Here is a 21,632-nt window from a genome sequence, read left to right as displayed (position 1 = left end):
ATGAGGGAACTAGGATCAGAAAAGATTGGGTTAAAAAAAAATGGTGAGGAGTGGAGGTAGTAAGTGTCACTTTATCTGATTTGCTCCACAAAATATTGGCTGTGAATGTGGGACCTCGGGGTCTTTGTTGCCAGTTCAATGCTCTCTGTATATTATTCACCTGGTGGATTAAAGAAGAGGAATTTTAGATGTGATTACATAGTAAGAGTTAGTTCCTGGTTAGACTCTGAAATGAAAATTAAAGTGGATTGCCCAGAAATATGTGTTTATAAACATAACTTGTTTGTTTTATTTATACACCTATATATCTACATATATGGCCAGTTATTTTACTTGAAATAAAAATATTCTCTAGATTATATACCTCAAGATAGGCATTACACAAACAGGATTTTAGTACCAAGCCATACTACTATAATACTACTCAGTCCATATGCCATAAGTTATTTAATTTTATCAAGAAGAATATCTGGGATTATGTTGTCATGGTACTACCACTTAAATGTACTCACACTATTTTTCTTTTTTTTTTAATTTAATTTTATTTAAATTCAATTTAGTTAACATATAGTGTATTATTAGTTTCAGGGGTAAAATTTAGTGATTCATCAGTTGCATATAATACCTAGCCCTCCTTAATGCCCATCACCCAATTACCCCATCCTCCCCATTCTCTCCCCTTCAGCAACCCTCAGTTTGTCTAATGGTTAAGAGTCTCTTACATTACTTTTCTATAACAAAATATTTTTGCCTAAAACAAGACTATAATGTAATTCCCAGACTCAGTCTGTACCAACACTTTATTAATTGTGAAACTCACATCCATGTGTGAAGGTATATAGCGTAATTAATCAACTAGTGAGAAGGTCATCTGGAATCCAAGTCTACCAGAACGCCTTCCCTTTTTAAGCAACTCCCAATAATTACTGGAAAATACAGTTAAGAACAAAGTACTGCAAAAATGTTATGGATATTATCTAGTAATGGCCAACATTAACACTTATTATTTATATAAGTCACTATTCTCAAATATATTAATATGTTTAATCCTTAGAAAAACTTATATTATCATTTCCATTTTAAGGATAAAGAAACTTAGGCACACTGAGTTTAAGTAACTTGCCCAAAGTCACAAATATGGTTATTGTGACTACACACCCTGAAGTCAATTACCTTGCTATATTAGTATTTTCTTAAGAAGAAAGATAGGAGAGTGACATCAGCAAGATGGCAGAGAAGGAAACTCTGGACCCTCCTCCCCCACATAAACAAACCAATTCAGCAACCACCCAGGTAGACTGAGATTTAATCTCTGGATCTGAACTAGGAAACAAAGGAGAGCAGGTTAGGTAGAATACTGAAACTATAGGCACTAAATGAAAGCTCTTGTAAAAATGAAATGTCTGGGGAGCCATGGAGGCTACACCGAAAGACATTCATTTGGCAGTGTGTGCTCAGTGAAACCCATTAAAAAATGAAAACCAAAAAAAAAAGAAAGAAAAAGGAAATGTCTGGCCTGCCACCTTTCCCCTCCCAGTTCCAAAATGCCAACAATCATGTTTATACTATGTTCACTTTCCTATCTATACTTTAACTCCACCTCAAGCAGGAGACTTGAAGTTTCTTGTCTGAAAACCTAAACCATCTAGAGAAACACCTACAGATACTGACATCCAGGGCTTCCCAACAGAAAACTGGAGATCCTTCACCAAAAGCAAGTTCTGCCCAGTCTCCAAGCCCTGCCAGTGCACACAGAGTTTGCCATCAGCTTGTTAGTGGCTTAGCTCTAAAGTACGAGTGGCCAAGACTAGCAGACTGTTTGGGAAAGGCTGTAACAACAAAGGCAGAGAAGGAAGTGGGGAGGATAGGAGAGAAGGAGAGAAAAAGAGAAAGAGAGAGAAGAAACTCACAAGAGATGATAAAGTGAAAGAAAAGGCATTGCGGGACGCCTGGGTGACTCAGTCGGTTAAGCGTCTGCCTTCAGCTCAGGTCATGATCTCAGGGTACTGGGATCGAGTCCCGCATTGGGCTCCCTGCTCCACGGGGAGCCTGCTTCTCCCTCTGCCTCTGTCTCTCTCTCTCTGTGTCTCTCATGAATAAATAAATAAAATCTTTAAAAAAAAAAAAAAAAGAAAAGGCATTGCGACCCAACAGAAGTATAGAAAGTATAGATGGCTATTTAAAAAAAAATACATTCAGAGGTGCATGGGTGGCACAGTCGGTTAAGTGTCCAACTCTTGGTTTTGGCTCAGGTCATGATCTCAGGGTTGTGAGAGTCTCTCTCTCTCCTTCTGCCCTTCCCCTGCGGTCTCTCTCTCTCTCTTTCTCCCCTCTCTAAAACAAACAAACAAACAAACAAAAATACAGAGAAAACAAAATATCAAAAGCTACAATAACTAAAAAATGTGATAAAAATTCAATAGAGGATCTGGAATATATAATAGAAGAAATCCTTCAAAGAGAGAGGGGAGAGCAAGATAAAAAATAGGAAGAAAGAGAGCATTAATCTAGAATGTAACCATTAAACCAATAGGAATTTCTGAAACCAAAATAGAAAGGAAGGAACCATTAAAAAAATAAGAAACTAGTATTTTCCAAACTGAAGAACTTCAAAGCTCTAAGAAAATGCCCACCCATGGCCCGAACAATTTTTTAGAAAATTAAACTAAAAAAAAATACCTATATTGAGACATACTGTTATACAATTTCAAATAATAATAAACCCTAAAAGCTTCCCAATAGAGAAGCAATGTCATACACAAAAGGTAAAAAAAAATGCCAATCTCATCAGAGTTTTCAAAAGCAACACTAGAAGCTAGAAAAAGACGAAGCTATGCTTTCAAAATTCTGAGTGAAAATGAGATTCAATATAGATCTCTTCCCCCATTTAAACTACCAGTGAGGGGCACCTGAGTGGCTCCGTTGGTTAAGCATCTGCCTTTGGCACAGGTCATGATCTCAGGATCCTGGGATGGAGCCCCACATTGGGCTCTCTGCTCAGCATCAATTCTGCTTCTCCCTCACCCTCTCCCTCTGTGATCTCTCTCACTCCCTCTCAAATAAATAAATAAAATTTAAAAAAATAAACTACCAGTGAAGTGAGTAAAGACATTTTTCAATATGTAAATCCTTATATATATATCTCTCATGGGCTTTTTCTCAGTAAACTACAAGAAAAACATGTGCCACTAGGAAAGGACTAAACCAGGAATAAGAAAAACTAACACAGGAACAAAGTGGCAAAAATTCCCAAGACAACTGCCAAAAAAGGAAACCCTTTAGGCTGGAAGAAGAGGTCAGAATTCCAGAAATATGCCTTTAGAAAGAAGTAATTGAACTGATAAATAATTTAATAGACTTGTCCAAATGGAAAATTGTATTGGGGAATATTTTAGAGAGAAGATGTGCAAATGGTTATTCTAATAAAATAATGAGGCAATTATTAAAAATATCACATAAGGAAGAAAATAAAATCATAGATACTATTTGGAACAGAAATAAATGATATTTAAACTCTCATAACAGTGACACTAAATACAGTTTTATCTAAAGATGTTTGTATAATTATATTGGAATAATATGGTTAGATGAAGAGGAGGCATGAGTTAAATGAAAAAAATAGGTACTAAAATTGATTATTCAATTGAAAAAAATGAAAATTACATAGTAGTATAGGATTATCACTTACAACTATAATGGTAAATAGCAAGGAACCATCTAACAGGATAGAAGGTTTTTGCTTCTGGAAGGATGTGGTGAGGGGTAGTACTGGTTGGTGACGAGGTATTACTTATTATTATAATGTCTACAGTACAAAATGATTTTTTTAATTAAAAAAATTAAATTTAATGGCTTTTCCTTCTTGCTTTAAAGTGGCCACTCTTATACCAATAACTGATAAGGAAGATATACATCAAAGATCTTGGGCACTCAGCTAAAACACTCAAAAAAGCAAATCATTCAGCACCCATTACATAACTACCTAATGTGACCAATGCTAGTGGTCAGCTCTCAAAGCAATATTATACTAACTTGGATAGTTACTGTGTGTAAATAGAAGTCTCTAAGAACTTAACTAAATAAGGGCACCTGGTGGCTCAGTCGTTAAGTGTCTGCCTCCGGCTCAGGTCATGATCCCAGGGTCCTGGGATCGAGCCCCACATTGGGCTCCCTGCTCGGCGGGAAGCCTGCTTCTCCCACTCCCCCTGCTTGTGTTTCCTCTCTCGCTGAGTCTCTCTCTGTCAAATAAATAAAATCTTTAAAAAAAAAAAAGAACTTAACTAAATAGACATAACAAATCCCACCGAGATTTAGTCATTTAAAATATATAAAATATTATATGAATATTACAATTTCATAATTAAAATAGAAAATGTCTCTGCCTCTTGTCAGATTAACTATTTGTAACTTTAACGTTTCATTTACGTAATATTTACATATATTTTATGACCTTAAGGAGCATAAAGAAAAAAAAATGTTTAGCCTTTCCACCCAAATGCAAATTTGACTTGGAAAGACACTGTTTTCCCCATAAACAGTTTAACAAGACACTTAGCCTGTCATGCATACAATGCAGATACTGTGAACTAATGGTTCTGAATAGTAATTCTAATATCCATCTGTTAGTGTGTTAGCAGAAAACAATCTCAAAACGTTCTGGCTCTATTTTAGATGATGAAAAATTGAAGCTTGGAACAAATTTTGAAAATAATTTAATGGTTTAATATCTTGTGCATCAGAATAGCTAAAGAAGCTTTTAATTGATTCTTAAGAAAAATACTTTAATTTTGCTTCATTGAACACCTAAACTTAAAATGATAATAAAAATCTATGTGGTCTTGACAAATAAATTTACTTAGTTGAGCATATTCATTCAGATTGAGACACTAACGGTTTTTAGATTAGTTCAAATTTTTTTTCTATGAAATCCATGAGAGAACATTTTAGTGCTGTTAAAAGCTAGATTCTAATAGCTGTGGTTGAACTGGCAGTAAAATGAAAAGCTTCCATATCCCTTTCTAACTCACTCTCCAAAGGCAATAACCCATGGTGAATGTGGTTGATTGTGTCAATAATGACCAAACTGCAGACAACTGAAATGTCTTTTGATATGGACTACATTTCAACTCAGTTATTCTCTAAGTATTTTTTTTTTAGGGTTTGTATCAAAATGAGAAAAAAAAAGTCATATGCTTTACATATTTCACTGAATCCAGCTAAAAGTTAAGCAAAATTCTTCCCTCTTATTCATCAAAAGAGCTTAACTGCTATTTGGTCCCCAGGGGGCATATAAAGTCAAAGATAATTTTTAGCAATGACATAGTTTATAATTTTGATTATAGAAAGGCAATTGCATTATTCCATCTCCTCTGTTTCTCCAGGGAAGAATATAATCACTATTTTGCATTAAAAAAATAACACCAGTACCTTCCTATCAGCAATTTATGTGGAAGTCGATCTCTCTCTCTCTTTTTTTCATTAAAGATTTTTTTGTATTTAGAGAGAGAGAGAGGGAGCACAAGAGCAGGGGGAGGGGCAAAGGGAGACGGAGAGAATCTCAGACTCTGTGCTGAAGCACGGGGATGAAGCAGCATTGGATCTCATGACCCTGAGATCATGAACTGAGCCGAAATCAGGAGTTGGACGCTTAGCCAATTGAGCCACCCATGCACCCCAAGTGTCTCTTTTTAAAAACTATTCTGAACTCTGTGTCAACCCATTTTAACACTGATTTGCTTGGCTTCTACTATATGAAAATGGATTATCAATAATAAATATTCATAATTATTAATATGAGTCATCTGAATTGGATAAATTTGGATTGGCATCATAATTTGTAGCTTTCTGAGTTAGCTACTAATAAGTAAGTTAGGAAATGTAATATATGCATAGCTCAGTTTTCTGTTCCTATAATCAATCTTTATCTGATGGAAGCTGAGAATGATGTTCTGGGAAATACAGTAGAAAATTTGTCTGTGTTTTGTTACAAATTTGGTCAATTCTAATCACTCATTATATACTGGGAAGTTCTATAGATAATATAGTCACTTTTGTAGGACTATTACTATTTAGCTATGGTAAAAAATATTTTAAAATTACCACCTTATCAATCACTCTCTAAGAACAACCTTAACTAAAAACTGCAATCATGGCTTTTTAAAATTGTTGTTAACTAGATCTTTAAAATATTACATCTAAAAATAATATTAACAAAATATCAAATTGATCGGTATACTCTTTACATTCAAATGCATTAACCTGAAATAAATTGCACTTGGATTGGGAGCTGAAAAATTCACTTGTAGCTAGAATATCATCAATTCAGGATCATGAACCTGAGTCCTGAGAACTGACAACTAAATTTATATTCCTTTGTAAATTAGCTTATATGTATATTTTTAATAAAATCTACTGGTTTCATGTTAAATTCATCAATGCTTTTGAGAAATAGTCAATGGAAATAAAAACCTAAAATAAATACTTACCAATTTTAAAACAAACTTCTGAAAAAACTTAGGCTTTTATTTGCATTGACTATTTCTCAAAAGTGTTTAAAACAAACTTCTGAAAGAAATTCTGATTTTAAAATATATCTGATCTCTGTCATCATTGTCTCCAGAACTTTGCTCTCAATGGTCTCCATTTTCTGTACATTTATGTGATAGGTTATAACATGACCATATTCTTCATTCTCTGTATCTACATCCTTTGAAGGCTTTAACTCTCTACCCCTTGAATCTGAGCTGGCTTTGTGGCTTGGTTTGGTAAATAAAAAGAAGCAAAAGTAATAATTTTACCAGTCCCACAACTAGATCTCCAGAGGCCCTGCATGCTTCCTTTTCTGTTGGAACTCTGCTCAGCCACCATATGAAGAAGCCTGAGCCAGTCTGTTAGATGATAAGAGACTGCCTGGGTAAGCTAGAGTTGAGGCAACCCAGTTGTCCTAATCAAGGCCCTCGACATATGAGAAAGCCCAGCCAACATCAGCAAAGTGGCTCACCTAAGGATGCATGAGGGAGCCCAGCCAAGAAGAACTGCCCAGCTGAATCCAGACTAGACTGACATCCAGGAAAGTCAGGAGCTAAATAAATGATTGTTAATTTAAGCCACTAAGTTTTGCGGTTGTTTATTACATTGCAGTAGGTAATTAATGCAGTTAGACATTGCAAAGCTGAATAGATTTGGTCTATGAATTCATATATCATTATGAAATGTCATTCTCTAACATATGTCTTTAAGAATGATTCCTGTGTAAAACATCAATAAGATATGTGTCTTCTCTTGTCATTATCTAGAATTATGCATACTACAGAATGCTGTAGTTGTTTTACCGAAACCCAGAGGGGCATTCTCCTTCTATTACTCAATCATTCTCTTTCCTTTTCATTTTTGTCTATTCTTCCTCTTTTTCCCCACTCATAACAGAACATAGCCAACTCATGGCTCAAACTAACAATAGAGATAGTTTACTCCTTCTAATAGCAAGTTAGGTTATTTACTGACTTATATAGAAATCTGTCAGAATACTAACTTCCAGACTTTCTCTCCATCATTTGGTGCAAGAGTTTAACAATGTGCCACTTTCTCTATTCTGCCTTCTGTTGTTCATTAGGAATTTAATAAAATGTTAAGAAATGATGATCGAAAGTTCCAATGGCTTTCTATTATTTTCATTTAATAAAGCAATCTGAATGGAACAGAGATTGCCACTCTTAACTTCAAATAGTTTTTCAGCAATTTCTGTATAATTATATTGCCTGAATGTACTAGACCTCTCAAGAACTATTTACTTCTTTGACATATATCTTAGAACACATACTTTCCTAGTTAATCTGTGTTTTTCTATTGAATTTTTAAACATTTAGTTACATCAATATGCTATTATAAAAAATGGAATCTCCAAAATAGTATGCAATTTAAGATTATATTATGACTTCAATCATACTAGTACATGTTTATTTTCTTTATATATATATATATCAATTATTTGAGGAATCAAGCTGACTTTTCCTAGCCATGATTTGCAACATTAGTTTACTAAATTTAACTAAATCATAGGATTTAAATAATGGATGGCTGGCCTAGTCCAATTATACTAAATGTCTGCTGTGAGTCGCAATTTATAAGAAGAAGAACTAGTATTTGAATACGTTAATTTACCTAACAAAAAAATTTGAGCACATAGTTTACTGGGGATACAAAGACAGAGTTATATTTTTTCTTTGAGATGCTCACCATGTGGAAGAAGAGACAATACACATAAACAGAAAAATTCTATGTCATGGTATAAGGAAATGGAATAAAGTTGAGCAAGAATAAAGAGAATGGAGTAATTCTTCCTGAAAAAGTTGGTAAATCTTCACAAAAGAAGATACTTTAGAATGGATTAATTCTTTGATTTGTCAGCGATGAAGAAGAGAAAAAAAGGCACAGATTCACAGGCAGAGTAACTGTTTTAATCACCTTCTATTCACTCCATTGGTGAAGGTATTCTCATCCTAGAATTACAGGAATGGCTGAACACAAGAAACCCAACACTGGACAAATAAGATCAACAGGAGTTATTAGCCATTATTAGCCACCTGTACTCACAGCCAGGATGACACTGTGTCACACAGGGCCCCAGAGGTATTGCACTCGGGAACAGGGTGAGCAACTGGGGGCTGTGGGAGGCAGGCTTTAGGTATCAAGAAGAGGAGGTATTCCCCAGCGTTCCCACAGGACAGTATCATTGACTTGTTTGGATAACTTCGTGGCTCTCAGGAAAGTAAAACTCACTACTCAGGGATAAGCCAAACTATGTCTAGACCCTTGATAAATTGGCTAGAGAACCTTATCTGTGGGAACAAAATAAGGAGGGAAACTTCACAGGTAGGTCATTAGAGACCCTCCTAATTTTACCAGATGTCAAAGCAGCACATAATTTTGGGTCTTTAAGTCTTACATGACGGGAATAGAATGTGAAAGCAATAAAATTCTGAATGTCCTCCATGTTTTATAAAAATGGTGAGAAGTCCTGTGTTAGGACATGGATGGGTAGAAGGTGACAAGGATGGAGTTCTGCACATATATTTGGTATCTCTAGCAGGCAAGTATTTATCCCCTTAGCAAAAAACAAAAACAATGTGTTTATTTTAAAAAGAAAGAAACTGAATAGGAGAACCATGCATTTTGCCTTAGCAAATGCCCACAATCTAATATTTGAGATTTTCTCAGACCAGTCTCTCAGTAACTCATCACAAAGGAAAGCCTGTAGGAGACAGACACCAGACAGCATCTCTACTAAAATAATTTTGAATTACAAAAGCACATGCAAGAAATATCAAACACTAAAGATAAGTCATACTGTAAATGAAAAAGATTAAAATAAAACAAAAATACAAAAAAAAAAAAAAAAAGACAGCAGACCCAATAATGACAATCCACAGAACAGGAAATAACTATTTAAAAAGGTCTCACAATCTCTTATGAGAAATTCTAGAATATCTACACAAAAACAAAGACAAGATGTAGGAAGTATTTCAGAAAACAAGAAAGAACTCAAAGAAATATAAATATTACTGCCAAATAAAAACGTAATTTAAATGTTAAAACATAAAATCAAGAAAGATCAAGAAATGGAAAATACAAGAAAAAAAGGATTTGCCAAAGATGAACAGGCCCAACCGAGGAGTCCAACATCAAAGTAATAATGTCAGAATGAGAATACTGAAGGGAGAAATTTTCAACAAAATAATACAAAAGAATATCCTAGAACTGAAGTTGCATATGAGTCTTTAGATTAGAAATGCCCACTGTATGACTTGTAAATTAAATAAAGAAAATCAAGACATCAGGACTGATTTCATTTCCTTTGGATATATATCTAGAATTGTGATTGCTGGATCATATGGTCTATTTTTAATTTCTGGAGGAACCTCCATGCTGTTTTCCACAATGGCTGTTCCAATTTTCATTCCCACCAAGTGCACACAAGAATTTCCTTTTTGCCACATCCTCACCAACACTTGATATCTCTTGTCTTTATTATAACCATTCTAACAGGTATGAGGTGATATCTCATTGTGGTTTTGATTTGACAATTAGTGATGCTGAATACCTTTCTATACAACTGTTGACCATTTGTATGTCTCCTTTGGAGAAATGTCTATTCAGATCCTTTGCCCATTTTTAATTGAGTTATAGGAGAGTTCCTTATACATTTAGGATATTAACCTCTTAGAGATATGGTTAGCTAATATTTTCTACCATTCTTTAGGTTGTCTTTTCATTTTCCTGTTTCTTGTGCAGAAGCTTTTTTGTTTGATGTACTATAATATTACATTGGTCTATGTGTCTGTTTTTATGCCATTACCACATTGTTTTGATTATTACAGCTTTGTCATATAATTTGAAATCAGAACTGTTCTTCCAGCTTTGTTCTTCTTGCACAAGGTTGTTTTGGCTATTAGAGCTCTTTTGTGGTTCCATATGAAGTTTAGGATTGTTTTTTCTGAGGGAAAAAAAATGCCATTGGAATTTTGATAGGGATTGAATATTCAGTAACCCAAAAACTAAACTGGAAAGTTAGCCACAAGCAATAATCCTTATATAAAGTAACAAGATACAAGAAGCGAGGAACAAGTTAGTTTATATGTATTCCATATAATAAACAAGGAAGGCAATAAGTATAGCTGTAGCAATCTCATTTCCATAACCATAAGGCTGTGGTTGATATAACTTCTTTCTTCCATGACACATTCCATGTTTCCTTGGCAGTAAGCCAACACTTTAGTTAGTTGGAATTCTTTACCTGGTCATCCCTAAAGGGTCTGAAACCTTGGTAGTCATTTTGGGTTATTGTACTTCCCACTGATTTTTTTTTAAAGATTTATTTATTTATTTGGGGGGGGGAAGGCAGAGGGAGAGAATCTTAAGGCAGACTCCCCACTGAGCAAGGAGCTGGATGTCGGGCTTGATCCCATAACCCATGGGATCAAGACTTGAGCTGAAACCAAGAGTCAAATGCTTAACTGACTGAACCACTCAGGTACCCCCCCATTGATTTTTATTAATGGATATGGCACCTCAGAGGATCCCCTGGGTTCCAGACATTCTCCTCCCTGCCCAGTTGTGTAGCAACAACATGATTTCCCTTGATAACTTGGACCAAACACCTCAGCCAATATTGTAATTCCCTAAAGTAGTCAGGAATCAGTCCCAACTTCAATTTAAAGGAATCATTGTATATCCTCTGGTGGAAGTCTTTTTTTTTTTTTTAAATCTTGGGACTAAGATCTCTAAATTAGCAAAGTTCAAAGTTTCAGGGATGCAGTAGAAGTTCCATAAGTAGGTCATTAAGTATAATAGTGAAAGTCACCCCCATTTCAACCCTGGGAAAGGAGTAAAGCAGTTGGCTTTTGATCAATTTCTCTGTTGATTACAGGAATCAAAGGGGAAGACCTTGGGGGAAAGAAAGACAGGGAATGTGGTCTAATTACAACCTGATTTCTGGTTCTCCTAGTAAATAAGCTAATGAAATTGGCTAGGAAGAGAATCTTTATCTGAGGAATATTTTTACCAGGATATCCTTATCTCTGGTTTAGAATTGGTTATGGTTCACCAAGTTATGAATTAATGAGTCATGGATTGGCTGAAAATGACACATAAGCCTTAGCACAACATGGGGTGGAAAATGGAGATACTACATACCCTAAACCCTCTCTGCTGTGTTATATGAACTGCTAACTTCATTGGCAACATCATCTATTTCTCTAGGCCAGAAAGAGTATACCTAATGCTAGAAAGTATGACCTGGGGAACCACACAGGATATAACAGACTTCCGCAACACCTGTGACTTTTGACTGCTTGTAACCTTAAAATTATTAGTAAAGCATGTTACTGGGTAAGATCTCTGATTATTGTAAGTCTGATTTGATAATTCAGTCCTTTATGTTCACTCTCCTTGGTTCTTGAACCCATGTATTATGGCCAGGGGAGAAATAACACCATATGTTGGTCACTAATTCAAAGATTATCTATAATCAACTCAGAGATCTACATAAACAAATTTGTTTTCAAGGTGGAAAGCTATTTATAGACATTTTCTAAATGAAATAGGATTAAATTTATAATATATTAACCTGGAAGATACTGGATAAACTAGTAAAACTCAATTCTCATCCTATTTCCCTAAAATTAATGTTAAAAAAAAGTAGGAGAGCACAATATGTCTTCCGAGCAGGTAGAGTAACTGACAGCAAGTGCTATGCCCTAGGACTTGACTCTACTCAAATCCTCTGGGATTATTCTATACCAGCCTGTCTAAAAATGAAGACCTTGGGATTACTGAAGCAAAACCAAATGGCAGGCATATAGATTTTGATAAATGGTCACCTGTCACCCATCAATTCTTTCCAGAAGCAATACATGGGTTAGGTCAAGAGTCTGTTGATATGTTCAAGTATCCCTCAGGGTAAAACCTGTTTCTTATTAATGAATGGATAGCTCACCGGAGTCATGAATAAACGGACTGATTTGGTAATCATATCATATATGAACATGAAGAGCTATGGTTTAATCAGATCTAGTGATTCTTTAAAAAAATAATTAGTTAAGCTTCCACTGAAAAATATTCACACACAAAAAAATGTTCTTAGTGTTGTATTTGGTTAACCATAGTAATACATATCAAAACTGACCTCTGTTTTTCTCAGGCAGGAGCTAGAGTGTTAGGAATTTGGTGTATAAAAGAAGGAAAAATAAGCACCTCATCTTATCTACAAAGAAAACTTATAACCTTATCAAGTATCTGATAATCCAACTTACAGGTTCACAGGCAGCATCGCTGCCTCACAACCTCAATAAACAGATACACAGAAAATAAAACCAGAATAAATAGAAAAAAATAGATCAACTATTTCGTCTGCCTGAATACCCTGTCACACTGCTTACCCTGAGAGAAGTTCATCTTCATCACAGCAGATAAAAAAGACTTAAACTATATGATATAGTTTAGCACCTTTCATAATACTATTCTACTAACCAATGCAGTAGTTTATGTGCTTCTAGCAAACTTATTATCTTTACAAAGTTGTTAATATCTGCTATTTCTATACATATGTCTTTTTCATTAGTCATACTGTTTTTGTCTTTTGTTTTTTGATTAATCTTACCAGAAGATATTTTATTAGAATTTTAAAAGAATTAGCCTTAGCTTTGATGATCCTCACTAGGATATCTTTGTTTTCCATTTATTAATTTCTTTTTTTATATTTAAGATTCCTTCTCCTTATTTTGGGGGGAATTTGTTCTATTCTTCCTTTCCTAAGTTCTTAAACTGGTTTCCTAGCCATTTTTCAGTCTCATTTCCTTCCGAACAGGAAAGTAATATATTATTAATATAAGACTTTAATTCTATAAGTAGTGCCTTTATATTTGCTTTCATAAGTAGCATTTCATTTTCATTATTTTTTAATATTAAGTATTTTCTAATGTCTCTTTTTATTTGTCTTTGAATTATACCTTTTTGGTATTTGAAAATACATTTCTAAGACAATTTTTGTAATTGATTTCTAATGTACATAATTGTTCTATTTCTATAGCTTAAAAAATGGTAGTGTATTAGTGATTTAATATGATTCAATCTGTCATTGTATTTTGGTCAAACAATGTGACTGTATAATACCTACATTTTTTAATTAGTTTAGATTACTTTATAGACTAATATGTCATCAATTTTTATACATTTTTTACAAAATTTATAAAGCATATTTATTCTTCAATTTTGGAGTACATGGTTCTATATGTGCTCCTTAGATCAAACCGGTTTATGGAGCTATTTAAATCATCTTAAATCCGGAGTGCCTGGGTGGCTCAGATGGTTAAGCGTCTGCCTTCGGCTCAGGTCATGATCCCGGGGTCCTGGGATTGAGCCCCATGTCAGGCTTCCTGCTCAGTGGGGAGCCTGCTTCTCCCTCTGCCTCTGCCTGCTGCTCCCCCTGCTTGTGCTCTCTGTCAAATAAATAAATAAAATCTTTTTAAAAAAATAAAATAAATCATCTTAAATCCTTCATTTTATAATTTGATCTAGTTCTTTCTAAGAGAAGTGTGTTACAATCTCCCATTATGATGATGGTACTTTCTATTTCTCTTTGAAGTTATGTCAATTTTTGCTTTACATATTTTACAGCTATATCATTGGGCATATGTAAATTAAAAGTACCTTCAAGGGTGTATTGAATCTTCTGAAAAAAATACAGTGCCCCTCTTTTTCCCTTTTAAGGTTTTGCCTTAAAATCTATTTCATAAAGTGTTAGTATGATTACAACAGTTTTCTTTGGTTGATTTATACTTGATCTAGGTTTTTCCCTCCTTTTATGTTCAGCCAGCCTTTCACCTCCCTTATGTCTCTTGTAGAAAGAAGCTTGATTGATTTTTGACACAAAGTATCTTTGAAATCATTTACAATGATTATGATTATTTCCACATTTGTATTCCCTTCTATTATCTAATTTTATTTCAATTTGTCCCATTTTTCCTTTACTCTCTAACAATCTTCTTGCCTTACTTGATTGACTTTTGCTTTCTCACATTCCATTATTCTATTTTCTGTTAGTGACTATCCAAGATATTTTTATAGACATATTGAACTCTGAGTAAAGTTCAGTGATAATCAGTGTCTCTGTCCTCTTCCAGAAAAAATATAGGAAGGTTAAAATGTTTAAGCAAATATCACTATACTCCCAATTTATATGCTCTTTTATAGGATTTCAATTCTAGCTTGATGTAAACGATACAAACTAAATATGTGTATTATTTTATATAATGTTTATTCAACTTGCTCACCAATTTGCATTTTATTTGCTGACATTTCCTTTTTTTTATCCCAGACCTATTTTCTGTGGCCATTTTTCTTTTACCCTGTTAAGATGTCAAAGTTCTTGGGGTGCCTGCGTGGCTTAGTCATTAAGTGTCTGCCTTTGGCTCAAGTCATGATCCCAGGGTCCTGGGATCGAGCCCAACATCGGCTCCCTGCTTGCGGGAAGCCTGCTTCTCCCTCTCCCACTTCCCCTGCTTGTGTTCCCTCTCTCACTGTGTCTCTCTCTGTCAAATAAATAAATAAAATCTTTAAAAAAAAAATAAAGATGTCAAAGTTCTTTTAGTGAGATGAACTTTGTGGGTATTGGTAATGAATACTCTCAATATCTGTTATCTGACAGTGCCTTTATTCCACTGTCTTTACTGAAAGGTAGTCTTTCTGAATTTACATTTATGACTGATTGCCTTCTCTCAGCACATGAAAAAGTTATCACATTGTCTTTCAGCTTCCACTGTGGTTTAGACATTAACGGTCAATATTTAGGTAATCAATCTTTTTTCTCTGGTTGGTTTTAAAATCTTCCCTTTGTCTCCTGGATTCTTCAGTTTTACTACAGCTTGTTTGGGTGTGTTTATTTTTGGTTTTGTTCCCCTGCCCCCACGACCCTGTTTGGGATGTGTGGGGGTTTCTGAATCTGAGAATTTGTGTCTTTAGTAAATTCTTGGTGAAAAAAATTCAGTTATCTCACATAATGCCAGATCTCTACCTCTTCTGATCTTTTGTTTTTAATTTTTAATTTTTTTAATTTTTAGAGAGAGAGAGAGATCATTTGCTTGGGGGGGGGTGCAGAAGGAGAGAGAGGGGGAGAATCTTAAGCAGGCTCCATGCACAGCACAGAGCCTGACGTAGAGTCCGTTTCAGGGCCTGATCTCACAACCCTGAGATAATGACCTGAGCCAAAATCAAGAGTCAGGTGCTTACCTGACTGAGCCACCCCCTTAGGATCTCTTTTTAGATATAGACTGGCTGCCTGCCTCTAATACTTATGTGCCCTAATCTCACTTCCACTTTTACCATTCCTTTCTTTTAGCTTTATTTTAAACAATTTCCTCTGCTCTATCTTTATTTTAATTATAACTTTAATTCTGTAATAAGTTGCTTTTCTTTCCATTACTATACTGTTTTGATTTCTAGAAATTCTATTAATTTCTGGTCATACTTCCAATTCTGTCTTTTATTCTCTCAACATGGCACCCTCTAATCTCTGTAGGGGTCTGACTCTGTGGCTTGTGATTTCTGCTGAATCTTGCTCATGGTGGATTATTTCTTCATACAACAATATACCATATTTTATTTACCTTTTCTCTTTTGATGAACAGTTAATTTGTTTTCAATTCATCTCTGTTGATAGCTCCTTGGGCAGATGTGCTATTCTCATTTGCAGTTACCTAAGAATTGTAACTGCTGTTCATAGGGTCCACATTTTCAGTTCATAGTCCCTAAAATGGCTACATCCATCTCATTCCCACCAGCAGTGTGGGATAATAGATGTTTTCCAGAAAACCTCATCAATACCTGATATTGTCAGAATTTTATTTTTTGTCAATTCTGTGGGTTACAAAATAACTACATAGCTATTTTTAAGTCTGTATTGCCCTAAGTTACAATAGTATTCCAGATCTTTTCAAATAGTTATGGCCATAATTTGTTGTATCTTTTGTCATTTTCTCTAGAAAACAAGTAATGTTTGTTATCAGCTGAACCGCATATTGTTTTGTAGTGAAGTTTATAGTGTAAATATAGTTAGCATTGTTGATTGGAAAGAGATCTCTATGCCTTACGTTCCAGACATGGAGATAGCAATGTTGCAATGTTTTTACTTTGTACACAATCAATAGTAAGAATTTGTTTGCAAAGAAATAGTCTCAACTCTGTCTCTTCCAAAATCTCTACTCCTTATAACCATTCTGTTTCTGAAGTAGTACCTGGGAATAATATCACAGTAGGTGTCAGGAAAAATAATTTGCACACATATGCTTCTTGAGTGTTGGGTGAAAAACAAGATTCTATATATAATAAATAAGATTTCATTTTCAAAAGTTATATAATGGTTTGAGGAAAGAGAAATGGACTTCGGATGTTTGTTAGTTTTTACCTATTTTCTCTTTTTAGAAACAAAAGTTAATATCCTGAATTTTAGGCATCAAGGAACCATGTGTCTTGCTAATGCATATTATAAGATGTTAAAGTGCAAATACCAAAACTCAAGGTATTATGTGTCTCCAGTATTACATCAGATTCTTCAAACGGATATTATAATTGTTTCAAAGATTTTGGGAAAGAACAAGAAATAGTCCCAAGCAACAATCAGCTAGTCCTACATCAATTAACATAGCCACCCTAATTAGCTCTAGTATGAACTGTCAGCACTATTTTCACGCTGATTACTGAGAGATATCTGATTACTCTAAATGCCCGCACACTTTCAATGACCATAGTCACTTTGAGAAAAAACGTACTTCAATAGAACCTAAGAATTATAAGTATTAAAAACATCAGAGAAATTATGTGAGGGCTCTCATTGCCTGACAAACTAAAATTATAAATGAACAGAGTTATTCATTATGACATTTAGTAAAACTAAAGACTTTTATTAGCTATAATCTGGTTTGAATTCATTTCTGTAACCAGCAAATAAACATTAACAAATTTATTAATCAAGGGACTTCTTACAGGTCTATTGTTAAGGGTAATTATTTGCTAGCTTAAATGGAACTGCTTTGACGACTACTATTATTATGCTAATATATTTAGTAGGGCTGGATATCTGCCAGATATATTAGAAATATACAATTTTGTAGAGGCTTCTGAAATTAAAAAACATTAGCCCTTATTGATAAGCAGTAATAGTTGTAATAAACAAAGGAGACTCAGTTCAAAAAATAAATTATTATATTTGATGAATAGGTAAAATCAAATTTCTAATGAATTTTTTAAAAAGTTGTTAACCCACGTATGCTCCTTAGTCATAGTTACTGGATTCCCATTTATCTGATTAGCTGTAGAAAATCCAACCGATGTTTTGGTGAATGTGAATAACCTACTAACCTGTGACATGTAGCAAATACCTGTGTCCCAAAGCTGTGTTGCTGAAGACGGCTTTCAGGAAACACTGTTGCTAGGTAATAGCCTGCCCTCCTGCCTGCAGTCAGCCATTTTTAAAGAGCCCATGTGAGACTATGAAAAAGTATGTCAAGAATGTAAAATAAATAACCAATATTCAATCATTCTTCAAAAATGGAACCATGACATGATAAACAGCTGAACCAAGAAGACAGACTACATTTGCCGGTACTATTTAAGAAGCATTTTTAAACAATCTCTGATTTGATTCTCATAACATCAGGCAACAAGGAAGATACGTGGCTATGATCCGTATCCTACAAATGAAGAAACGGGCCCAGAGAAGTCACACACCTATCAGACTACAGGCACACAATTCAATCTCAGGTCTTTGGTACGTAGTCCTGTTCTTTCTTTCTATAACTCATTTCTCAAGCATATGATTTTTATGGGAAGACAAGCAGGTATTTCAAAATGGCAGTTCCATCATCACTGGCAAGTCCAGTTTGACGTGGAAAGAGACTAGAAAAAAGCCTCACCAGACACTGATTCAAATGCAAGAAGTAATGGGTGAACAAGAACCCAAACCACAGAATAATCACCATATCACAGAAGTAACATGAACGGTTATCATAAATGCATCCTCACACATCCTTCAATAGCTCTATTTTATGAACGAAGGAACGGAAGCTCATAGGAAGGAAGTAGTGGTACTCTGACACTTGTAACTAGCAGAGCGGACGTTCGAACTGCCTAATATCAAAGCCAATGTTCTTTTCAAAATACCCAAGGCGTGACAGAACTCAATTGATACAAGAAAATAGATCCTTCCAGGCAGCAAAGAGGCGTGTGACATGTGACCTATATTCATACAGCACTGGCAATTAGTCCTCACCTTATATGATCTACACAGACTAAATTTACACTAATAGTAAACAGAGAAAAAAACAGAATGTGCATTATTTTTTGAAGCAAAATTCTATGCAGACAGTATTTCATTTAGACACCATGTTAATCACTTCCATCTTCCTTAGGTAATTTTAAAATAAGGCACAGCTACTCATGTCTCAGTTAACTGTGAACTACTTCTCTGACCTCTTCCCTTAGCCGAAGTCCAATCTCTCTGCTTCCATTCTGATTCACTGGGAAGAAATACGCTGATATTGACCCACAGGTAACCTAACACCCAGACAACTGGGCTGAGTTACATTTTGATCTTTCCAGGTTTAGGATGTCTGCCCATGTGGATTAAAGAGAATGCAAGATTCAGACTGGAGGACACTGCCATGGAGAGAAAAAAATGAAAACTTTTAACTGCATTTACATGAATCTACAGTGAACCAGTGGACGAGCAGAGTGGGTCAGACCACATACAGGCGTGCCAGTCCCTTGTTCCTTCCAACTATCTTAGACAAGTCCTCGCACCACTTAATAAACTTTTAAAATATTTTATATTCACACTTCTGAACTTTTTTTGGAGTATAGTTGACACACAATGTTACATTAATTTCAGGTGTGATTCAACTTGTCTATATGTTATGAATAAAAAATATGTGTGTTCGCACATGCACATGTTTGTGTGAACAGGAATGTTCACACAAACTCAGCCTTAAAAAAGAATGAGACCTTTGCCATTTCTGAAAACACAGGTGGACCTAGAGGGTATTATGCTAAGTGAAATAAGTCAGATTTGGAACTACGTTATAATATGAGGTACCTTCCTTTTTCTCTTTTCTATTCACTCCCTCAGAATAGTATAATGAGATAAGGACAGTAATTTCAGTTTAAATCTCATGAGACACAAACTATAGTGGTAAGAATTCTACAAATATGACCACCTCTTTCCAATAAAAAAAAAAAATGCCCAAGTGCCATTTAAGAATATGACATGAAGAAAAAGCCAATTACAGATAACTACCTGTTATGCTCTAACAGTCTGCTAGCTAGTAGTTGCTTTAACACTTGAGCACTCGAATGTTAATCAACTACTAACTCTGTATGGCACATTTAGACACATGTATTCAGCCATAATGAAAAAGCACAGTCATAAATTGTTTTTACTAAAATTAATTTTGTTGATTTCTATTTTTTGCAAATAAACATTTTCTTACATTCACATATATTCAAATATTCATATTATTCTACTAAAGTTAATGAACCTATCCTATAGTTTTGAAAGAGAATCTGGAGATTTAAGCAAAGGCACCGGCTCTAAAATAACTATTTTGTGGACTTTACTATGTATAGTTAAGTTAATACTGTGCAAATAGTATTTTTAGACACCTTGTTAATCACTTCCACCTTCCTTAGGTAATTTTAAAATAAGGCACAGACCACTATGCGATAGGAAATATGATATATAATATATTATGTATTATAAGTAATTTTTGAAGAAAATGTTTTCTATGGACATCTGCTCCCCAATTTGTATGTTAAATTTAAATATTTTATAGTCATATAGTTTCTTAAATAAATCACAATATAATTTCATGTTGAGAGGTTATTTAGTAAGAAAAAAAATTATAATAGCTCATATTTATTAGGCACCAGACACCGTCCTAGGAAGTTTATGTACACATCTTCACATTTAAATTTCAAACCATCTCTTGCCACAGGTACTATTATTTGTCCTTTTTGACAGGATTAAAGATGATAAGTAAATAACCCAAGTTCACATTGCTAGTAAACAAAGCAATCAGAAGTTAAAGTCATTCCTAACTCCTGAGTTAGTGTATCAACCACCATGAATCATGCTTCCTATGGAGTACTTAGGAAGATTATACAGTGAAAGAGATAATTATAAACATCTCTATATTCTTTCATATTATAATATTTTCCAAAGATTTCATAAAAGGTATTTTCTTCTCTATGCTATAAAGGGGCATTACAAGGTATGTAATTAGATAAATGAATACAATTCAATGCCTGTTTATTTGGAAAAAAATATATTTGCCCCATCATGGAACACAGTTCCATTTCATTCTCAGATATTTTACATTTACCATAATAATACTCTAAACTGCAACAAGTTTAAACACACAGTAGGAAACTGCCTAGTAAAGACAAAGAAATCTGTTCAATATAGATTTAATTATAAAGGCATTTAACTTCACTGGTAGCAATCATTGCATGGTACTTCACACAACATTAAATGGAGAGCCTGTTAGGAAAGATAGATTACCTCAAAACTGAAAGCCACATACATATCACTAAATTGTTAGATATCTTACATAATTTAGATGGCTATTTCTTAAAAGTCAAAGACCAGTCCTGTTCAAATGCATCAGCATGACCTCAAATTCTCTTTGGAAGTAAGTTGGATAAATCATATACTAGCAAATTAAATGCTTATATTGTACCAAGTTAAATATGTACTAAGAAAGTATAATATTCAGTGATATAGAATTAATAATACACATTACTAAAAATGACTACTTGCATCTCTAATAGAACATGTTATGCTCTATCTACTCACTAACTTCATTGAAAGCAGTACTTCAACTTAAGTTATGTAAGTATTTTAAAAGAAATGCCACTTAAACTTCATAATATACATGCTGCATCATACTGTTTGATTAAAATTAAAATTAAAAACATTAATGGTAGGATACAAGTCCTCAGGGGCATACTTACAGAAGAAATAAGACAGTGCAATCAGTGCATCAAGGTTTTGTCATTGAAAATGACTTTAATACATATAAAGGTGT

Source organism: Mirounga leonina, unplaced genomic scaffold, assembly GCF_011800145.1.
Source record: "Mirounga leonina isolate KUSES-001 unplaced genomic scaffold, KU_Mleo_1.0 Mir_53, whole genome shotgun sequence".
NCBI lineage: Eukaryota > Metazoa > Chordata > Mammalia > Carnivora > Phocidae > Mirounga > Mirounga leonina.
This window is presented reverse-complemented; position numbering follows the sequence as displayed.